The following is a 22,291-nucleotide window of genomic DNA, read 5'->3' on the forward strand; positions in this document are numbered from 1 at the left end:
CAATCTACAGAGTAATTGATTTTAAAATACTGGTATTCATTTCGAGAACAGTGGTAAGCACTTCTGATACAGCAGGTATTACTAATCTTTCACCGCTGAGATTTTCCACACTTTGCTATTATTTTGGAAATGTTATAAAAAGCAATGAGACCGCTATCAAGGTCATTTTTAGCTTTCTTGGCAAATGACTTCAGTGAGCAATGTGTTTCAAATGCTTCTTTCATCTTCTGGAACTGCATAATACCATAAGTAGCCTTAACAGGGTGTCTCTTACAAAAGTGTTCCTGCAATCTTTTTTTTAGATCATCAGGACATGCAGTCCTCTTTTATTGTCATTTAGTAATGCATGCATTAAGAAATGATACAATTTGTTCCTCCAGAATGATATCACAGAAACACAAGACAAACCAAGACTAAAAAAACTGACAAAAACCACATAATTATAACATATAGTTACAACAGTGCAAGCAATACTGTAATTTGATAGAAGGACAGACCATGGGCATAGTAAAAAAAATCTCAAAGTCCTTCGAAAGTCCTACCATCTCACACAGATGGTTGAAGGAAGTAAACTCTTCCTGCCATGAGCTTCCAGCGCCGCAAACTTGCCGATGCAGCATCCTGGAAGCACCTGACCACAGTCCGACTCTGAGTCCGGCCGAAAACTTTGAGCCTCCGACACCGGGCACCGAGCACCATCTCTGCCGAGCACTTCGACCCTGGCCCCAGCAACAGGCAATAGGCAAAGCCGAGGATATGGGGCCTTCCCCTCCAGAGATTCTGGATCGTACAGTAACAGCGGCAGTGAAGCAGGCATTTCAGAAGTTTCTCCAGATGTTCCTCTGTGCTTCTCACGTCTGTCTCCATCAAATCAGGATTGTGCACGGCCCCTATTTAACTAATACGATATCAATTCGGAGCGGCTGCGCGCGCTGCATCGCGCCGCCGTCTTCTCCTCCCCCTTAATGCAATCTTGATGGTTTCATGGCTTCATTAGACAGTATGGTATTAGAAATAAGACACATGGAGCGTCCCCGATCTGACGAAAACACAATAAAACCATACTCCAGCTATGTAGCATTGTACTGATGTACTTTTTATAGTTTCTGTTTCTTAGCAGGATTAGAATTCAGTGTTTCACTGCCTTCAGACTCATTGCGATCACACCGTACATATTTATCCATCATTAATGGGGTTAATTTAAAATAAAAAATTAACACGGATTGGGAATGCCTATCGGATATTGATGATGGCAGTGAGTTGACATGGGTGGTAGCAGCATGCAAAGGAACAGCGAGGAGAAGATGAAGATGATCACAACAGCGAAAACTACATTGACAAGGACACAGATTGGAATCTGAATGTTAGTTGGGATAAAACTGGTGTTCAGGAAGCTACCTTTATACTCATCCAGTTAGCGTGATTGACAAATTACGTTAAGGTCTCATAATCCCAAAAGGTGGTTCTTGACCGCACGTATGAAGCCGAGGTCACGTTGAATGCCTTGAGGAATTCTTGGGGTTGGCAGGTTCACTGATTGGTTATATTTCACTCTTTAGTTCCAGCCAGCACTATATTGTTGCACAACCTGTTTTCTGTAGATCTGTAGAGAAAGTTGAGAGGGTGTACTTGATTTACCAATTGTTCAATTGCATGAACTCGTTCTGTGCGGCAAGTCAAGTGGAAATGTTGAGCACCCAGGCTGCTGATTTATGCATCCCCAATAATGTCTATTTGGTTGGTAAGGTCGGATGAGATAGCTGAGTTTTAGACGCATTGTGACGATGAGTGCTTACCGCCTGCAGAGCTGTGGTTCTTCCCATGTTCCTGTGCCTCATCTTTTTTTTTTGAAGTACACCACGCTATATTACTAAATAAATAAAAACAAGTAAATTTATTTAATTCCTTTCACTGTCTTGGGACATTCCAGAGCTCTTCGTATCTGAATAATCATCCAGCCAAACAACGTTTCTGTTGAGATCACAGCAACAAATTTGCACAATGCAAGCTTCCATGAGTAGCAATTGGGTACCTAAAGCATTAAATTGTTCTGCTATTTTCAGGATGACCAAAATTATTTGACAGCCATTGCTTCAAAGTCAAAATGCAGAAGGTGATTTTCACCAGTCAAGTTCTCCAATACAACAAGATGGTAACAAAAGGGACATCAGGAATAGGTCCCTTTCACATTCTTGGAGCTTTTTCATCTATTTCACTAACATCATTCTGAGAGCACAGTACACTCTCGGTACTGCGTTAGATCGATACAACTGACCTTCTTCCAGCACCTCTTGAAATGGCTATTTTTTTCTTCGCTTCAGAAATGAGAGTGCTCCAAACAGTTACCAAGATAATGACTGAGACCAACTTTTAGTATGTTAGTTGAGGGCTAAATACTGAGAACATGCCAGGTTTATTCCAAAGTTCAAATTTCGAAGTAAATTTATTATAAAAGTACATATATGTTTTGGATATACATTGAAACCTCTTGAATAGTGAAATGCCTAGATAGAGTGGATGTGGGCAGGATATTTCCTACAGTGTGGAGTCTGGGACCAGAGGGCTCAGCCTCAGAATAGAAGGATGTCCCTTTAGAACAGAGATATGGAGGAAATTCTTTAGCCAGAGGGTGATGACTCTGTGGAATTCATTGCCAAATACAGCTGTGGAGGCCAAGTCATTGGGGATATTTAAAGCGGAGGTTGATTGGTTCTTGATTAGGAAGGGCATCGAAGGTTACAGGTTGAAGGCAAGAGACTGGAGTTGAGAGGGATAATAAATCAGCCACAATGGAATGATGAAATAGCCTAATTTTGCTCCTATGTCTTATGGCCATATGGATTTATGTAATGTTATACTACCTTGAGATTTACTTTCTTACAGACATTTACAAAAAAAAGAGAAATACAAAAGAATGTTGCAAAGCAGGATTTTTGCACTGAGGTTGGGTGAGACTACAACCCAGGTCATGAATTAAGGGTGAAAGGTGAAATGTTTAAGAGGAACATTGATGGGAAACTTCTTCATTCAGAGGGTGGTGAGCGCTAGCGCAAGTGGTGGATGTGATTTTGATTTCAACAATTAAGAGAAATGTGGGTAGGTACACGGATGGGAGGGCTGTGCTGCTGGTGCAGGTCGGTGGGAGTAGGCAGATTAAAAATTCAAAATAGTTCAGCATGGGCTGGATGGGCCAAACGGCCTGGTCTTCTATGACCTTATGAAAAACTCGACATAAAGACGATTAACAACCAAGGTGCAAGGGAAGACAAGCTGTGCACATAAAAATAATGCTGAGAACTAAGTTGTAAGGAGTCCTTGAAAGTGAGTCTGTTGATCATAGAATCAGTTCGGAGTCATGGTGAATGAAGTTGACTATGCCAGTTCAGGAATTGTGTTTTAGGGTCTCTTAAATTCAGCTGACAGAATTTTGCTTTGACATGGCATCTTGAAAGGCAGTTTGACCATACAACTCTCATTCTGGACTGCACTGGAAAGCAAACCAAACTTACATACTTTAGCCTCTGGGATGGAACAGTAAACTCAGAACTGGACACCAATCTAGACCCAGCTGTCACCTTGAGGAACTAAAATACTGTGCAATTTTCTCTCCAATAGTACATACTCCATTCATCCTTGTTTGAATTTGGAGGCAAGCGTGTGCTTTAGAAGTTCTAATGTTCTCTGGATGAAGAGGTCGGGTATTTTTATTTATTTGGATTTATTCGTGTCTATTTTTCTCCTTGCATGTCAGAAAATAGATCGTGCTGTGCCACTCACCTTCCAAAGTGATGCATCATCAGTCTATATACTGAGCATCAACCATTTAACTGAGTTCATGCATTAAATAAGCTTCATTAATTTTTCAGTAGGCAATATATTTCCAGTCTGTGTAATCTGGTACAGACAGAGCCTTTGTATCAGTCAAATCCCCCCATACAAAAGCATGAAGACAGCCAGGCTTTAGAAGCCTATCAGTGTTGCCTCGCACTTGGTTCATTTCCTGCTTGCCAGCTTCAGAATTTCATTATCAGGCAGATTCCCAAATTAGCCATTAGGCTGGGATTTGCTGAGACTCTTTGTCTGGAATTGTCTGGGGTTTGAGGGGAAGAATTTTCTTGTCACATGGTGTGTTCATCAGAGACTGACGGGTATTTAGAGGGAAATATTCTAGTCTAGATCACAAAGTGCTGCCTTCTGATGGTCAGTGATGTGGACTTGATGATCTAATATGCTTTCATTATAGACCTCTGTCAACTGGTGCCAAGAACATAATGATCACTGACTGCTTGAGCCACGCAATGTGGAGAGAAGACCTGATTAGTACCCCTGGACACTGAGTTCAGGTTCAGCTACATTAACCTTCTGTGGTAATAAAGCTAATTCAACGTATTGCTGTCAAAAATTAAGCAGGAGAAAAGAAAAAGTAATTTCAGTAAGATACAATAAGTGAGCAGTGTGGTCCCAACACTGGGTAAGGGACAGATGGATGGCCCTGGAGTTGACATTTGTAATGCCAAAAAGTTGCACATTTCCACTCTTTTTGACCATTTGCCCCCTGAAGAACATATATTGACTTGGCAGCTGTGGCCAGAGCAGCAATAGATGTATAAACTTCATGTGCTGACTTAAATAGCCATGTTACTTGGAGGGAAGAGTTAGATTGATCTTAGAGTAGGATAAAGGGTCAGCAAAATATTGTGGGCTGAAGGGCCGGTACTGTGCTGTAATGTTCTATCCAACTTAGGTAGGATCTGGTTTCCTGTGGCCTCCACCATTCTCATGTGTGGAAGAATTTTCGGTTCACACATTGACATCATTAACCATGTCAAAAGCTGCAAAACTGGAATGGCAGTAGATCATTCTTGATATTATGGGACTGCCCAAGAAGAAGGAAAAGCTGTCTTTCATTGGGCAGATGTAGTGTTGTCCAGGGGTTAGATTCTAGTTGAAGTGAAATTTAATAAAAATCACTTAAGCATTCTGCTCCTGACTGGTACTCTTGTTGGAAACGGTTACCGTATCTTCTAAAGTTTACTCTAGGAACTTATCCTGTCAACACATATCTTGACAAATATGGTTTCTGTAAGTGTTTGTTTTATTGTGGACCTTGAGGGAGAGCAGAGGCTGGGTTTGAACTTCTAATGTTTGAACCAAGTGCTCAGACTTGTTGGAACTTGCATATGAAAAAATACCCTTATTCCAGAGCCAGGACTTTCAGAAGAAGAAAATGTCAGTTGCGCTGAATATTTGGCGTTATTCAGTTTGATTTAAATTTGAATGAGGCCAATCTGTGCCGATAAATTATAGGTTTAAATTCCATTGCTGAGGGAAGGGCATTTAATAAATGCTGAGGTAAGATAAAATGGCCTTTCTAATGGGCCAATTGTGCAGCTATTTAGAACTGCCTGAAGCACAGGGGTTCAAACATTTACCCCTTTGCTGGCCATTGTTAGGAGGCTCTAGTTCTTAGCCAGCAATGAACTATGTTTACATATTGCGCAATTAGGTATGTCCCCTGGATTGCTCAAGTCTTTTTCAAGTGTCTGCAGGTTATCATCTCGCAGCAGTGAGAAAATATGCTGGAAGCGTGCTCATGCTCACCAAGCCTTCCATGATGGTAGTTGTGCTATTTGCAAAGGGCCTGGCTTGGAACTGACTAATCAAAGGTGGGCAGCTGCAGTGAAAGAATTCACTGATTAGTCTATCATTGTGTGGGATATCTGACAAAATATTAGCTGAGTGTGAAATACACCTGGAAAGGAGTCCGGATAAGATATTTACCTGTACATCATTACAGAGCACATGGGTGAACTACCTGACAGCTGCAATTCTTTATCCATTGAGGAGTTATTTGCAATAAGGCCACAGTCTGGGAAATAAACTAACTTAGCACAGTGAGTAAAAGAAGGAATAATTCGGCTGATAGCTCCAAGTCTGCTTCTAATAGAACACAGAGCCTAGCATAGTACAGCTAAAAAACTGCCCACTTGTGAAGGAACACTACACTAAATCAGAATCAGGTTTATTATCACCGGCACACATTGTGTGGCAGCAGTACAATGCAATGCATCATGAATATAGAAAAAAGAAATGAATTACAGTATATATGTGTGTGTGTATATATATATATATATATATATATCCGGAATCACCAAGTGTGTGCCTTCAGGCTCTTGTATCTTCTTCTTGGTGGTAACAATGAGAAGAGGGCACGTCCTGGGTGGTGGGGGTCCTTGATGATGGGCACCATTCCTTGAAGATGCCTTGGATGCTATGGAGGCTGGTACCCATGATGGAGCCATAATTTTACAAGTTTCTGCAACTTAATTCAGTCTTGTGCAGTAGCCCTGTCCCATACCAGATGGTGATACAGCAAGTCAGAATGCTATCTGTGGTATATTTGTAGAAGTTTTCAAGTGTTTTAGTTGACAAGCCAACTCTCCACAAACTCCTAATGAAATATAGCCACTGTCTTGCCTTCTTTATAGCTGCCTCAATATGATGCGTCCAGGTTAGGTCCTCAGAGATCTTGACACCCAGGAACTTGAAACTGCTGACTCTCTCCACTTCTGATCCCTCTGTGAGGATTGGTATGAGTCCACAATCAGCTCTTTGGTCTTACTAACGTTGAGTACAAGGTTGTTGTTGCAACACCACTCAACTAGCTGGTATATCCCACCCCTGTACGCTCTCTTGTCACCATCTGAGATTCTACAAGCAAAGTAGTCCCTTCTGCCTCCACTATATCTATATGTTGGGCCTCCATTTTCTGCATAATCATTTCCCATTCTAAGAGCCTCTTCAACTTCTCTAACATTGCTACCACTACCACCCTGGCAGTACATTCCAGGCATCCACCACTCTGCATAAAAGAACTTTCCCTGTATGTCACCTTTGAACCTAACCCTTTCGTCTTAAATGCATGCTCTCAAGTATTAGACATTGTGATGCTGGGAAAAAAAGATAACCAGATTTGCCTCTCATAATCATATGAAGTTCTCTCAGATCTCCCCTTGGTCTCTGCTGCTCCAGGGAAAGCTTATTTGTTTGTTGTTTGTCCAAGTTCTGCTTCTAGCACATGCCCTCTAATGCAGGCAGCATTTCATTAAACCTCTTCTGCATCATCTCTGAAGCCTTGAGCAGGGATGTCATAAGGTGGAATGAAAGTGCTCTCAGTGGAACTTCTGCTTCAGACTCCTCTGTTGAAATGTTCATTTATTTCTATATATTTGGAGATACAGGTATCCCCCGCTTTTCGAACGTTCGCTTTATGAAACCTCAGTGTTATGAAAGACCTACATTAGTTACCTGTTTTCACTATCGGCACGTGGCCAAGTGGTTAAGGCATTCGACTAGCGACCTGAAGGTTGTGAGTTCGAGCCCCAGCCGAGGCAGTGTGTTGTGTCTTTGAGCAAGGCACTTAATCACACAGTGCTCTGCGATGACACTGGTGCCAAGCTGTATGGGTCCTAATGCCCTTCCCTTGGACAACATCAGTGTCGTGGAGAGGGGAGACTTGCAGTATAGGTAACTGCTGGTCTTCCATACAACCTTGCCCAGGCCTGTGCCCTGGAGAGTGAAGACTTTCCAGGCGCAGATCCATGGTCTTGCTAACAGAAGGTGTTTTCATTGTTACGAAAAAAAGCAGCGCGTGAAGAAAAGGCAACGCGCGATAAAAAGCAGCATGCGCCCCGAGCAGCCAAGCGCCTCCCCCAGAACTGCATTCTAGCTGGCATTGCTTAAACGCGTGCCTGTGAGCAGCCGTTAGCAAGATGAGTTCTAAGGTATTGGAAAAGCCTGAAAGAGCTCGTAAAGGTGTTACACTTAGCGAAAAACTAGACATAATTAAGCATTTCGATCGTGGTGAACACAGTAAGGACAAAGTGAGTTTGGCTTTTGGAAGTTGATGATAAAGATGCTGAAGAGGTTTTGGCATCCCATGACCAAGAACTGATAGATGAAGAGCTGATGCAATTGGAAGAGAAAAGGATAACAATCAAATCTGAATGCAGTAGATTATGAAGACACCCAGTCCTCTTTTATTGTCATTTAGTAATGCATGCATTAAGAAATGATACAATATTTCCTCCGGTGTCATATCACAAAACACAGGACAGACCAAGACTGAAAAAAACTAACAAACCACATAATTATAACATATAGTTACAACAGTGCAACAATACCATAACTTGATGAAGAAGTCCATGTGCACTGTAAAAGTTCAAAGTCTCTCATATGTCCCACATCTCACGCAGATGGGAGAAGGAAGAAAAACTTTCCCTGCCATACCCGATCACGGTCCAACTCTGAGTCATCCGAAAACATCGAGCTCTGATCAGCTCTCCGACACCGGGTGCTGAGCACCATCTTTATCCAAATGATTTGACCTCCATCTCGGTCGCCAACAGCAGGCAAAGCCGGGGACTTTGAGTCCTTCCCTCTGAAAGATTCCGGACCACACAGTAACGACAGCAGCGAACGAGCATTTCAGAAATTTTTCCAGACGTTCCTCTGTGCTTTCACATCCATCTCCATCAAATCAGAATTGTCCATGGCCCCTATTTAATGGATATGATATCATTTTTCACCGGAGGGCTGCGCACGTGCGGCGCGCCGCTTCTCTCTCCTCCCGCTGAACGGACCGAAAGTGAAGCCATCCAGGAACTGAACATGAGGCAACTACGTGAGATTTTCGCTGCAATGATAAAGTACGACTTTAATTTTGAAAGGGTATGTCGGTTTAGGGCATATTTGCAGGATGGTTTGAGTGCTTACAAAGAATTGTATGATCTAAAAATGCGCAAGGCTAAGCAATCAAGCAAGTTTTCCACATTAGCCACAGCAGACGACGAATCTCGACCTTCGACATCGAGGCAGGCAGAGATAGAAGAGGATGACCTGCCTACCCTTATGGAAACAGACGAAGAGATGACACCCCAGTGTCCCACCACCCTATACCCCGGGCCGTGGACAGATACCAATCCGTGGAGAATGCAACAGTAGCCGGGAGGAACCCCGCACATCTTTAAGAAAAAAAGCGAAATAAACAAGCTAATTAATTCGGTGCCGCCCGGCATGTAAATGTCAGCCCAGATCAGAGATGATTGCCGATTGCGTCGCCTCTGATCTGGGCCGACATTTATGTGCCAGGTGGCACCTAATTAGTTAGCTTGTTTATTTCGGCTTTTTTCTTAAAGATGTGCTAGATGCGTTCCGGCTACCGCTGTACCCCTGCATGCTTCGCGGATTGGTATCGGGTCGCTGCCCAGAGGGTGGGGGCCACTGCCCCACCCCAAGCTCCGACGACTCAGTCTAACACACCATCATCAGTGTGTTCAGCGCTGTCCCAATTCCGGTAAGTGATACTACACTGTACATACATTATTTCTACTTTATATCGGCTGTGTATTTTTACGTGTTACTTGGTATGATTTGGCAGCTTCATAGCTTAAAGGTTACTGGAGAGCGCTTGCACCGTGTTTTTGCCGAGAGCGCTTGCATGAGATTTTCGTTACAGAGAACAGTGCAGGCAGTTATTGTGGAAAACTATTTCTACTTTATATAGGCTGTGTATTCATCCTATCATTCCTGCTTTTACTATATGTTACTATTATTTTAGGTTTTATGTGTTATTTGGCATGATTTGGTAGGTTATTTTTGGGTCTGCGAAGGCTCACAAATTTTTCCCATATAAATAAATGGTAATTGCTTCTTGGCTTTATGACATTCCGGCTTACAAACCATTTCATAGGAACACTCTACCTTCGGATGGCAGGGGAAAACCTGTACCGTGCAGTTACAGGTCCTTCTGGCCCACAAGCCTGCGCTCCCCATGATATCCACGTGACCAATTATCCTCAAACAAGAGAAAATCTGCAGATGCTGGAAATCTGAGCAACACACACAAAATGCTGGAGGCACTCAGCAAGCCAGGCAGCAACTATGGAAAAAAGTACAGTCGACGTTTCAAGCTGAAAACCTTTGGCAGGAATAGAGTAAAAAGCTGAGGGGTAGATTTAAAAGTTGGGGAGAGGGGAGAGGAATCACCAGGTGATAGGTGAAACGTGGAGAGGGAGGGATGAAGTAGAGAGCTGGGAAGTTGATTGGTGAAGAGGTGAGCTAGGGAAAAGGGAGAAGAAGGGGTGGGGTGTTGGGAGGGCATTACTGGAAGTTTCAGAAGTTGATGTTCATGCCACCAGGTTGGAGGCTACCCAAACAGAATACAAGGTTTTGTTCCTCCAGCCTAAGTGTGGCCTGATTAACCTACTAACCCGTTTATCTTTGAAAAGTGGGAGGAAACTGGAGCACCCATGGGAAAGCAGGGGCTCATAGGGAGAATGTACAAACTGCTTACGGACAAGGATGCAATTAAACCTGGGTCACTGGCATTGTCGTAGTGTTATGCCAGCAGCTATGCAACTGTGCTAACCTAAAGATCAGCTTTATTCGTCGAAACATCAGAGCATACAGTAATATCTCGATTCCACCGAGGATGTGCTGGAGCAGCTGGTAAGGGTCGCCACACTTCTGGAGCCAGCAGCGCATTCTAACACCTTACTAATACAGACTTGTGCACCTTTGGAATGTGTGTGTGGGGGGGAACGGAGCACCCAGAGGAGACCCATGCAGCCATGGGGAGAACGTACAAACTCCTTCCAGATAGCATTGGGATTTGAACCCTGATTGGTGATCACTGGCGTTACAAAGCGATTGCTTTAACCACTATGCTACTGTGTCGCCCCCCCAACTGATTCAGTTTCATTCCCATTTGGTTGAAGGGCAAATTAACTCATTTCCCTGGGTCAGATTTAAATAGAGCACACTGGCATTTGGATCGGATTGGTTATTCCTGACACAGAAAGTGCTTTCTTTGCTATAGATGATGATCGAATGGTGTTGCTTTTATTTAGAGGGGCTTATTTTAGAGCCTCCAAATAAACAGACTGATAGAGAGAATCCAAAATCACTGTATTAGCTCAACAGAACTGATGCCACATGCAAAAAAAAGAGGGGTGCCAGGTCACTAGGGGTCAATGATCCTTTCTTAGTGGCACCTTGTATCATGCTAATATCCTGAAGGTTCACAATAATTTTAATGTTACCCTGTCTTAACACTTGTAGCTTTAGGGCTTAATAGTTTGAAGGGAAGATGAGATAAATACCATGTAAAGCTCTACAATATAGTGTATGAATAGCTCAACAATCTAAAGTTCCTGGAAAGAGGATAAGCATTCAAAACAGAGATGATGAGGAATTTCTTCTGCCGGAGGGTAGTGAATCTGTGGAATTCATTGCCACTGACAGCTGTGGAGGTCACTGAGTATATTGAAAGCAGAGGTTGATACTTTATTGGTTAGTCAGGGCATCAAAAGTTACGGGGTGATGGCTGGAGAATGGGGTTGTGAGGAATAATGAATCAGCCATGATGGAATGATGGAGCAGACTTGATAGGTCAGATGGCTTAATTTTGCTCCTGTGTCTTGTGGTCTCATCTGAAACACTAGACAGAAAATGCTGGAAACACTCAGCAAGTCAGGCAGCATCTGTGGATAAAGAAACAGAGCTAACAGCTCAGTACAAAAGCAGAGTTCCAATGGAAAATCACTGGCTTTAGATATTCACTCTGTTTCTTCATTCATAGGTGCTACCTGATCTGCAGAATATTCTCAGTTTTTGTGTTTTTATTTAATATTTACAGCATGTTCTGTTTAATTCGATTTTTTATCTTCCATGAAAACCTGGAAGATTGTTTATACCTGAAGGCAAATGTGTTGCAACAGTAATGTCAAGGCATCGATGTATGATGGAGATAAAATTCCACAACTCACTGTGATCAGAGGGATAGACAAAGGGAAAACAGAGGAATCAGCTACCATCCTGGCTCTGAGCTATTGTGAGGAACTTCATTTTTCACACCATTTTGGGATCTGGGTGTTACTGATAAGGCCAGTTACTTCCCTCTCCCACAAGATTCCTTCTTCTTCAGCCCTTTACCGATCAGCTCCCAGCTTCTTACTTCATTCTCCCTCTCCTTCACCGGTTCTGATGAAGGGTCTTGACCTAAAACATTGATTGTTTATTCCCCTTCAGAGATGCTGCCTGACCTGTTGAGTTCCTCCAGCGCTTTGTGCGTTGCACTGATAAAGGCCAGAATATATTGATCTCCTGTTGGCCCTTGCGAAAGCGATGGTGAGGCATCCTCTTGGGATCTGAAACAAAAGATTGACTATCTATTCATTTCCATAGATGCTGCCAAACCTGCTGAGTTCCTCCAGCATTTTGTGTGTGTTGCTCTTGGAACTGCTGCAGTCCCCCTGGTGAAGGTACTCACAAAAGGGGTTAGCAGGATGTAGACCTAGCAATAGTAAAGCAACACAATATGTCGTGAGAGTGCGGATTGAGCTGCTGACACAAGTGGTGCATGCAAGTTTGATTTCAGTGTTTAATAGAGGTTTGGGTAGGTGCGTCAGTAGTAGGGGTATGGAGGGCTATGGTCCCGGTGGAGGTCGCTGTGAATGGCAGTTTAAATGGTTCGGCACGGTCTAGATGGGCCAAAGGGCCTGTTTCTGTTCAGTACTTTTCTATGATTCTATGTGACTGTGCCTTAGATAATAGAACCTAAGACTCTGTCTTGAGTGCTGCCTTAGGAACTGCTGCAAAAACAATTTCATTGTTTTTAAATGTCCCTGGTGGTCAAATATTTACAAACCATTTAAATCTGTCTGTCTGTCTGTATCTTGTTTTACTGCGGTTGGCATCCAGCTTAATGGTGCATTACCGCCACCCTCTGCTCCAGAATGTGCACTAGACATACATTCTAAATCCCTTCACCCAATCACACACACACACACACACATATATACAAACCTACACTTCACCCTCCCATCTTTGACCATCCTAGTATCCTATTCCTGTTTATTCGTCATATTCTATAAAAAAAAACGCTGTACCCCTTAAAAATGCTAAAAATACCCGGACTTGTGCTCTCTCACCCATGCCCAGCAACCCTTTTAATGTGAATTCCTGCATCCCCAACTTCCTTAATTTATTTCTCATCATCTCTCTCTGTATCCCATACTTCCTGCAACTCAGAACTACATGTTCTACTGACTCCTCTTCCTGACATTCCTCACACAATCCTGTCTGGTGTTTCCCTATCATTTTCAATGTTTTGTTTAATGCACAATGCCCCAGCCTTAACCTAGTCCACACAATTTCCTCTCTTCTGTTTCCATTACCTACCCTAGTAACTGCAACACTCTTTTGTATTTGATATAAATGCCTCCCTTTCCCCTCCCTGTCCCACCTTTCTTCCCACATTCGGTTGACTTTTTCCCAGATTACACACTTAACCTCTGCTTTACTGATACTAATGTGCATTTCCACATTTTCTTTCTTTAATGCCCTCTTTGCCAACTCATCCACCCTCTCATTCCCCTTCACCCCTACATGTGCTGGAACCCATAGAAATTTTACCTGACCTCCCTGATTTGCAATTCTTGTAACTAACTGAAGGACTTCATAAAGTACATTTCGCCGACTGTTTGTGTGAAAAGACCTTAAACTTGCTAGAACTGAGGATGAATCTGAACATATCAATGCTTTGGTTTGTCTGGCTTTCTGCACCTATTGCAACGCAACCAACACTGCCAGCATCTCCACTGTAAACACCCCTAACTTATTAGATGTTCTTCTGCTGATTCCAATTTCTTTTGCTGGTATTACCACCCCAAACCCTGTCACTCCTGTTTCAGGTTCCTTCTCACCATCCGTATAAATGTGAGTATAATCACTATACTTTTCCATCACATGACAGTTAAATGCATTTACCAAATCTGTTTTATATCTTTCTTTCCTTTTTACCTCTAACAAATGCCAGTCTATGTCAGGCCATACAAGCTTCCAAGGAGCTACAACCGGATAAACTACTGAAGGACTTATCCTCAGATCAAATACTCCACATTCTTTCGCAATATCATTCCCTACCCGACTAAAGGTATCCCTCTGAAACCTCCCATTTTCCCAGCACTCCTGCAACACTCCTTTAGTAGGGTGAGAATCATTGTGCCCCTGCAAGTTAGCCCAGTAGTTTGCCATCAGTTGCATCCTTCTTAGTTCCAAAGGCATTATTCCCATTTCTACCTGTAGGGCTGACACTGGTGATGTTTTAAAAGCCCCACTGCACACTCTCAAGGCCTGAGCCTGAATCACATCCAGTTTCCTTATAAGAGACCTAGCTGCTGATCCATATACTATATTTCCATAATCCAATACAGATCTCACTAAAGCCACATACATTCTCTTCAAAGCTGAACAACTTGCTCCCCATTCCCTACCAGTCAAACATCTCATCACATTTATTACTTTTTTACATTTCTCCTCAACTTTCCTGATATGGTCTGCCCATGTTAATCGTGAATCAAATATAACTCCCAGAAATTTAAATGATACAACCCTTTCTAATTCAACCCCATAAATTCTTAACTTCTTCCCTACCTCAACCCTTTTCCTGGTAAAAAATACAGTTTGAGTTTTATCTACTGAAAATCTACATCCACAAGGCCCCATCATCCGCAAACAGTGACCTACCTATATCCACTGGTACCTTTGTGAAGACATCATTGATCATAATGATGAAAAGTAACGGGCTAGTCACACTACCTTGAGGTGTGCCATTTTCCACTATGTACTGTTTTGATAATTCTGATCCAATCCGAACTTGAATTTTTCTACCAAACAAAAAATCTTTAATCCAATTAAAAACTCTCCCACCAACCCCCATCTTGTGCAGTTTAATTAATAATCCTTCCTTCCACATCATATCATAGGCTTTTTCAATGTCAAAGAACACTGCCACTACTGACTCTCTGTTTGCCTGGGCCTTCCTTATTTCAGTCTCTAACATAATCACTGAGTCCATGCTATCCCTTCCCTTTCTAAAACCACTCTGATAACTTGCCAGCATTCCCCTTTTCTCAAGCTCATATGATAACCTTTCTGTTATCATCCTTTCCATTATCTTACATATACTTGATGTTAATGCAATTGGTCTGTAGCTAGTGGGTTTTGACAGATCCTTGCCAGGCTTCCTTATTGGAATTACTACTGCTTCTTTCCATGCACTTGGTAATCTTCCCTCCTCCCACACTCTGTTATAAAAATGCAGCAACTTCAAGAGCGCTCCTTCTCCTAGATTTTTTAGCATCACAGAGCATATCAGATCTTTCCCTGGGGAGGTTGGTCTCGATCTCTTTATTGCTCTCACCATTTCTGCTAATGCAAATGGATCATCAATTATATCATCTGTTCCTTCCCTCCTGCTTAACACACCTGGGTGTTGGCTCATTATTCTTTCCCTTCTTCTTCTCCCTTCTTCAGACAAATTTTCTGAACTGTGTATCATTACAAATGACTTGGCCATGACCTCAGCCTTATCCCTACTGGAGACTGCAGGTTCCTCCTCAGATATCATTACTGGATATTCCCATTCCCTTCTATCTCCTCCCATCCTCTTAATCATTCCCCATATCTCTGCCACAGGTGTTGTTCTTCCTACCTTGTCGCAAAAACTCCTCCAACTTGCCCTTTTAGCTTGACGTATAGTTCTTCTCACCACTGCCTGTGCTTTCTTATATTGAACCAAATGCTGCATATTATGGGTTCTTTTAACTAGCCTGAATGCTCTATTTCTGTTTTTTACAGCCTGACAACATTCCTCTGTCCACCATGGTACCAGTTTTCTATTCATCCTATTTTTACTCCTAGGTATAGATCCTTCTGCTGCCATGATAATTGCTGAAGTCACCTGACTGTTTAATTCATCTACATTTCCAGAAATATCAATCTTTGTCAACCCTTCTTCACTCAACTTCTGGAACTTACCCCAATCAGCTTTTTCAAACACCCACTTTGGGGTTCCGCCACCTGGTCTTACTTCAACTCTTTCACCCACTGAACACAAAACTGGGTAGTGATCACTGCCTACTGTTGAAGCAGTCCAAACTCCCTAGTTACTAATACCAGCCAAGGTATTAGACACTAACGTAATATCTAACACTGACTCAGTTCCTGTTGTTATATCTATCCTTGTGCCGCTACCATCATTCATACACACCAAATCCCTTTCTTCCATCAAATCTTCAATTACCTTTCCATTTGGATCTGTAATCTGATCCCCCCATATTGTGCTATGAGCATTGAAATCTGCACACCACACTACTTTATGTCTGTTTTGTCCTTGTATCTTTAATAGGCTGTCCAAATCCAACCTTTTACATGGATTGTAGTAGTTAATTATAACCACTCCCTCCCCTCTCTCCCACACTTCCACCACTATGTATTCCTGATCATCTCCTTTTTCCAGTACCCTATATGGTATACCTTGCTTGATTAACATAGCACAACCCCCTCCTCCCCCTAGATTTCTATCTTTCCTTATCATTGTATACCCATATACCACAAAGTCTAAAGTTGGTTTCAACCAAGTTTCCTGAATACACACTACATCCGGTTTTACAACCATTTCTTTAATAAAGTGCTTGAATTCCTGGCTATTAGCCAGTAAGCTCCTTGCATTCCATTGTAAAAGAATCACCATAATTAGTATTAACTAACATATGACACTTCCTGGCTTGACTGATTACTAAGGTTCTCCCTCACTTCCTCCCATGTCAGTCCTACTAACCCTAAATGGTTTACTGCTGCTTTTACCACCAGCTGAATTTTGTCACTTTTTGACTTTACCTCAGCCGTACTGTTAATCACTCCTGCAATGAATGTTACTAGAGCCTTTTTGTCTACATAAATCCTGTCATTTGTTCTTTGTTGCATCTCTCGCATCCCTATTGCTCCCTGTTCATTAGGAGCATTATTCTGTTCTCTTGACATTCTTACAGCTTCTGCATAAGTGATCTTTCTTTTCACTCTTATTTCTTGAATTTTAGTCTCCCGTCTCACAACCTCACACCCACTATATGCAACATTATGAGCTCCTCCACAATTGCAGCATTTTGGTTGAACTCCTGTTCCGCACTTTCCATATTCATGATCACCCCCACATCTAGCACATCCTCTCTGCCTTTTACAGTTTTTAGCCACGTGTCCAAACCTTTGACAATTATAGCACCTCAATGGCTTTAGCACATACACCCTTACTGGGTAACTCATGAAACCCAGGAACACCTTCCTTGGCACTCTTTCTTCTTCAAATTCAATCAATACAGATTCACTTTCCTTTTTCACTCCCTCCTTTGTTGTTTTCAGCCTTTGAACATTCATTACTTTCTCTCCTTTGATATTCCTCTTTATCTCCTCCATATTTATACTGATTGGTATCCCCGTGATCACTCCTTTACAACCACTGTTTTGTGCTCCCACCCTCCCAGTGTATTCCACCTTGCATTTTCCTATCTCTTTTAGCTTGAGTGCTTTCTCAAGTTGTTCCTCATTCGCACATCCTACCAATAAGTTGCCATCATTAAGGACTTTTGCAAATACTATTTCCCCTATCTTATTTGTCAGGGTTGTTGTTAGCACAAAGGGCTTAATTTTCTTCATATGTCCCTGAGCCTTCTCATTAAACCTAATTATGACAACACCTCCCCTCTGAGCTTGTTCATCTTCCTAACTTTCAGAGCTTTCTCCACTATCATTTCTTATTCTTTTATTCCCTTTGTCTTGGTTTTTATTCATCCGACCCCTCACTACCTCCTCATTCCCTTTATTTCTCCCTTCACAATAATCCACCTCTCCCCAGCTGCCTACCTCTGGTCCCAAGTCTCTATCCCTCTCCTTCTCCACTTTCTTTCCCTCAACCCCGCCTCTTATCTTGTCCGCCATTACCAGACCCACACAACCCCCTCCCAGCAATTTCCGTTCCTTCCCCACTCTCTTCCCCTCAACAGGTTCCAAACCACGTTCACACATCAAGCAAAACACAGCCAGCTTCCAGTCAAGGCAACTCAGCCACTCCCTTCTCAGATGTCAGAAGCCAAAAGCCGTCCTGCGCCAAGACAACCATTTAAATCAATTTAAATTATCTAAGGTCATTTAAAAAGTAATTCAAAATAATAGCTAACAAATCTAGTGAAAGTTGAAATAAATAATCAGAAATCATTAGCGAATCACACCTATATTATGAATGAGACCTTTGTCTGTATATTAGAAATGGCTAATACATTGAGGCTAGCTTCTGCAGAGTTTAATTTCAGTAATGAGCACCTGTGTACAAGCATGTCACTTAGTAGTTTGATTTCATTCTCTACTACTTTCGGAGAGCCATTACTATGTTTCAGATAACAGTTTGATAGTACTACAGCCTACCAGAGTGTTAGCCAGAATTTTTGTGCTAGAGTCTCTGCAGTGGGACATAAACCCACAATCTCCTATTTCTGAGCAGAGAACACAGCCAACCAAACCACAGCTTTCAGACACCCCAGGATCTGATTATCGCTGTAAGGGGGCACTGTTACTATTCTGGATATGGAATACATTGCTAACCACTGCAGACCGAATGACCATTATATTCCCGTCTGCCACAGGTTCAGCAGTGCAGGGGTTGGGCAGCACCTGAACTGAAACAGTAACTCTGGTTCTCTCCTCATAGATGCTGCCCGACCTCTTGAGTGTTCCCAGCATTTTCTGTTTCATTGCAGATTTCCAGCATCCGCAGCTTTTTCGATTTTCTTTCAGTCTGGAAGAGTTGGATTGCTTGTGCAGAGACTTTAGGCACAATATCAATGGTGGCGACGTGCACTGCAGCGTGTCTGGCTGAGACCCATCATCAGGGCTTGAAAAAAAGAGCAGAATGCAGAATAAAGGAGTAAATGTTTTCTGGCTTCTGTTCTTTCCTTTCCAGGGCTGATGAAGGGTCTCAGCCTAAAATGTCAACTGTTCATTTTCCTCCATAAATGTTTCCTGACCTGCTGAGGTCCACCAACATTATGTGTGTGTGTGCGTGTGTTGCCTCAGATTTACATCTGAGCATCTACAGTCTCTCCTGTGTGACATGCACAGCAACATTATTTATAATTTTGTGGCATTTCCAATGACAGCAATCGTTTTTTAGTGCAGTGGACTCTGCCACAAATCGCACAATGCCCTGGAGATTGGCTGAACTGAAATGGTTTATAGTTCTGTTGTTTCTGGGCCTGTCACCAGTTTATTCATGACTGAACTAGCTCCAGACTGCCCTCTAGTGGGTTAAAATACTCAGCACACAAAGCTTCAGCTGTTACCAAGCTTGTTCAAAGAAATACCATGAACAAGGGTTCCGCAACCTTTTTTATGCCATGGATCCCTAACCACAGGGGCCATAGACCCCAGGTTGGGAACCCCTGGTATAAATTTTACTCAAAAATAATATATACAAAATGGAAGAAACGGTTTTCTTCATATTCACATTGCACTCTTCTCTCTACATCTGTGGTGTTGTCAGGTCTATGCATTTGTTGTGTCCTTAACTTAATCCTTAATATGTACAAAGCCCCAATGTCCTTCAGTGGCCCCTTTAGACAATGCACCTTTTCAGCACCCTGCACTGCCAAGGAACTCTCCCATCCCGTCACTGCAGCATAATGCACCCAACAATGATATTTCTGATGTTATTTCAAACACAGAAGGAATCTTACTCTGGTTATTTATGTAACATACATACATAAGTCCATCACAGGCAAAGCCCTCTCCACCATTGAGCACACTTACATGGAGCAATGCCTCATGAAAGCAGCATCCATCATCAAGGACCTCCACCATCCAGGCCGTGCTCTCAGCTCCCTGTTGTTATCGGGCTTGAAGTACAGAAGATTTAGGTCTCACACCTTCAGGATACGGAACAGTTATTACCTTACAACCATTAGCCTCCTGTGAATTTGCCTGCATAACTTCAGTCAGCACTACTCTGAGCTAGTTCTATAACCTACAGGCTCGCTTTCAAGGACCTTTTACAACTCATGTTCTCTGTATTTTTGATTTGCACAGTTTGTCTTCTTTTGCACGTTGTTTGTTAGGCTTCATCTGTTTTTCATGAACTCTATCATATTTCTTTATTTATCCTGTAAGTGCCTGCAAGAAAATGAATCTCAAGGGATTACATACCTCGATAATAAATTTACTATGAACTTCGAACTTTTGAACTTTCAACTATGATGACACACGGTGTTTCCTCAGTATAACCAGTTGCTGTGAGTCATATTCATTATGCGTTCCAAAATCTAGGTGATTTACAGTTTATTTGTAGATTAAGACTCCATTTCTTGATTGTATTTTGGAGATCATATCTGCAGTGTAGCCTCTAAATCAGAGGGTTATGAACTCAAGTTATGTTCCAAGAGTTGAATACATATTTTGGGTCCACAGGACACTAAAGAGGGACTGCATTGCAGACTTTTAGACTCTTATGAACTCACTTCCAAAGACTCTTTGTTTGCGATATTTTTTTGCTTATTTATTTATTATTATTATTTCTTTCTTTTTGTATTTGCATAGTTTGTGTCCCCGGTTGGACACTGAAGTTGGTGTGGTCTTTCATTGATTTTATTATGGTTATTATTCTATTATGGATTTATTAAGTATGCCCTCAGAAAATGACCTCAAAGTTGTGGTTGGTGAAATATATGTACTTTAATAATAAGTTTACTTTGAACTTTGAACTTTGACTTTTAGTGAGAGATCAATTGATTGCTTCTCATTGCACTGGTGAACTCTCAGCACCAAACACAAGTGGCCAGATCATTTTCCTCTTTGCTGCTGTTCTCAGTTACCACAAGTAACACGACAATCAACCCACGCCTAGACGGAGGTTTGTAATCATGCAAGGGTCTCCTTCTTTCTAGCTTGGAGATATAATTTCAAGAATCAGCCCACAGCCCCTCTCTTCAGTGGCCGAGGGAGTTTCTCACAGAGGTCACAAACGCTAGAGATTCTGCCGATGCTGGAAATCCAAAGTACACACATAAAATGCTGGAAGGAAATCAGCAGGTGAATGGAGAGGAATAAGCAGTTGATATTTTGGGCCAGGATCATTCATCAGGACCGGAAAGGAAGGGGGAAGAAGCGAGAATAAGAGGATGGAGGGGAGGAGAAGTACAAGCTGGCGGCTGATAGGTGAAAGCGGGTGAAGGGGAAGGTAGGTATGTGGGGGAGGGTAGATGAAATGAGAAACTTGGAGGAGTTTGGTGGAAAAAAGAAAGTGAAAATACAAGCATTTACAGGACTAGTTTCCTGATCAGTCAGGCCATCAAAGGACTTGGTGAGAAGGCAAATGTATGGGATCGGGTGGGATCCGGTATCAGCCATGATGGAATGGCGGAGCAGACTCGATGGGCTGAATAGCCTAATTCTGCTCCTATATCCTATGGGCTTATGTCTGAAAAAAAAGAAGGAAACTCATAGGACAGGAGGGGCATCAGAAATTGAGAAGAGAAGGGATCAGACAAGAGCCAGAATGGAGGGTGGAAAAACAAAGATGGTGGAAGGAGAGAGAGATTACTGGAAGTTCGAGAAATTGATGTTTCCTGCCATCGGGTTGGAGGCTACCCAAATGGAATATGAGGTGCTGTTCCTCCAGCCTGAGAGTTGCTTCATCGTGGCAGTAGTGGAGGCCATGGACTGACATGTCATAACGGGAATGGGAGGTGGAATTAAAATGGTTGACCACTGGGAAATCCTGCCTGCTGTGGACGGAGCGAAGGTGTTCGACAAAATGGTCCCCCCAGTCTACTTCAGATCCTACCAGTGCGGAGGAGGCTGTACCAGAAGCACCAGACACAGCAGGTGACCCCAGCAGACTAGCAAGTGAAGTGTTGCTTCACCTGCAAGGTCTGTTTGCAGCTGTGGATGCTGGAAAGAAAGGCGTTGAATAGGCAGAGGATGTGTAGTATTTGTGCCGCTTGCAGGGGTTAAGTGGCAGGAGAGAGGTCAGTGGGGATGGACAAACGGACAAGGAAATCATGGAGAGGGTGATCCCTGCAGAAAACAGGGAGTATAACATGCCCACAACTCACCAACCCTAACCTGTACGTCTTCTTGGAATGTGGTAGGTAACCAGAGTACCTGGAGGAAACTCTGGGACTCTAGGAGACTGTACAAGCTCCTTACAGATTGGGTGCCAATGATAAACCCTTTCCATTCTTAGATCTTCAACATAAGAACGGCAATGATCTTGATGTTCCACACAGCCAAATATTCTCTCTGCACAAGGCTCCCTCAAGAGTGAATGCTTATTGGAGATAACAACGGGGGTCTTAGTCGATGAAATGACCTCAGGAAGAAGAAGAGAATATCAGGAGAACCA

General features: G+C 42.6%; 1 protein-coding gene across 5 annotated transcripts in view; it reads left to right on the top strand.

Annotated features, from left to right (window-relative positions):
* col4a6 (collagen, type IV, alpha 6) overlaps positions 1–22,291 on the top strand; it is a 448,523-nt gene that overhangs the window by 252,303 nt on the left and 173,929 nt on the right. The gene's annotated exons all lie outside the window — the stretch shown is intronic.

Source organism: Mobula birostris, chromosome 10 (assembly GCF_030028105.1).
Source record: "Mobula birostris isolate sMobBir1 chromosome 10, sMobBir1.hap1, whole genome shotgun sequence".
Lineage (NCBI taxonomy): Eukaryota > Metazoa > Chordata > Chondrichthyes > Myliobatiformes > Myliobatidae > Mobula > Mobula birostris.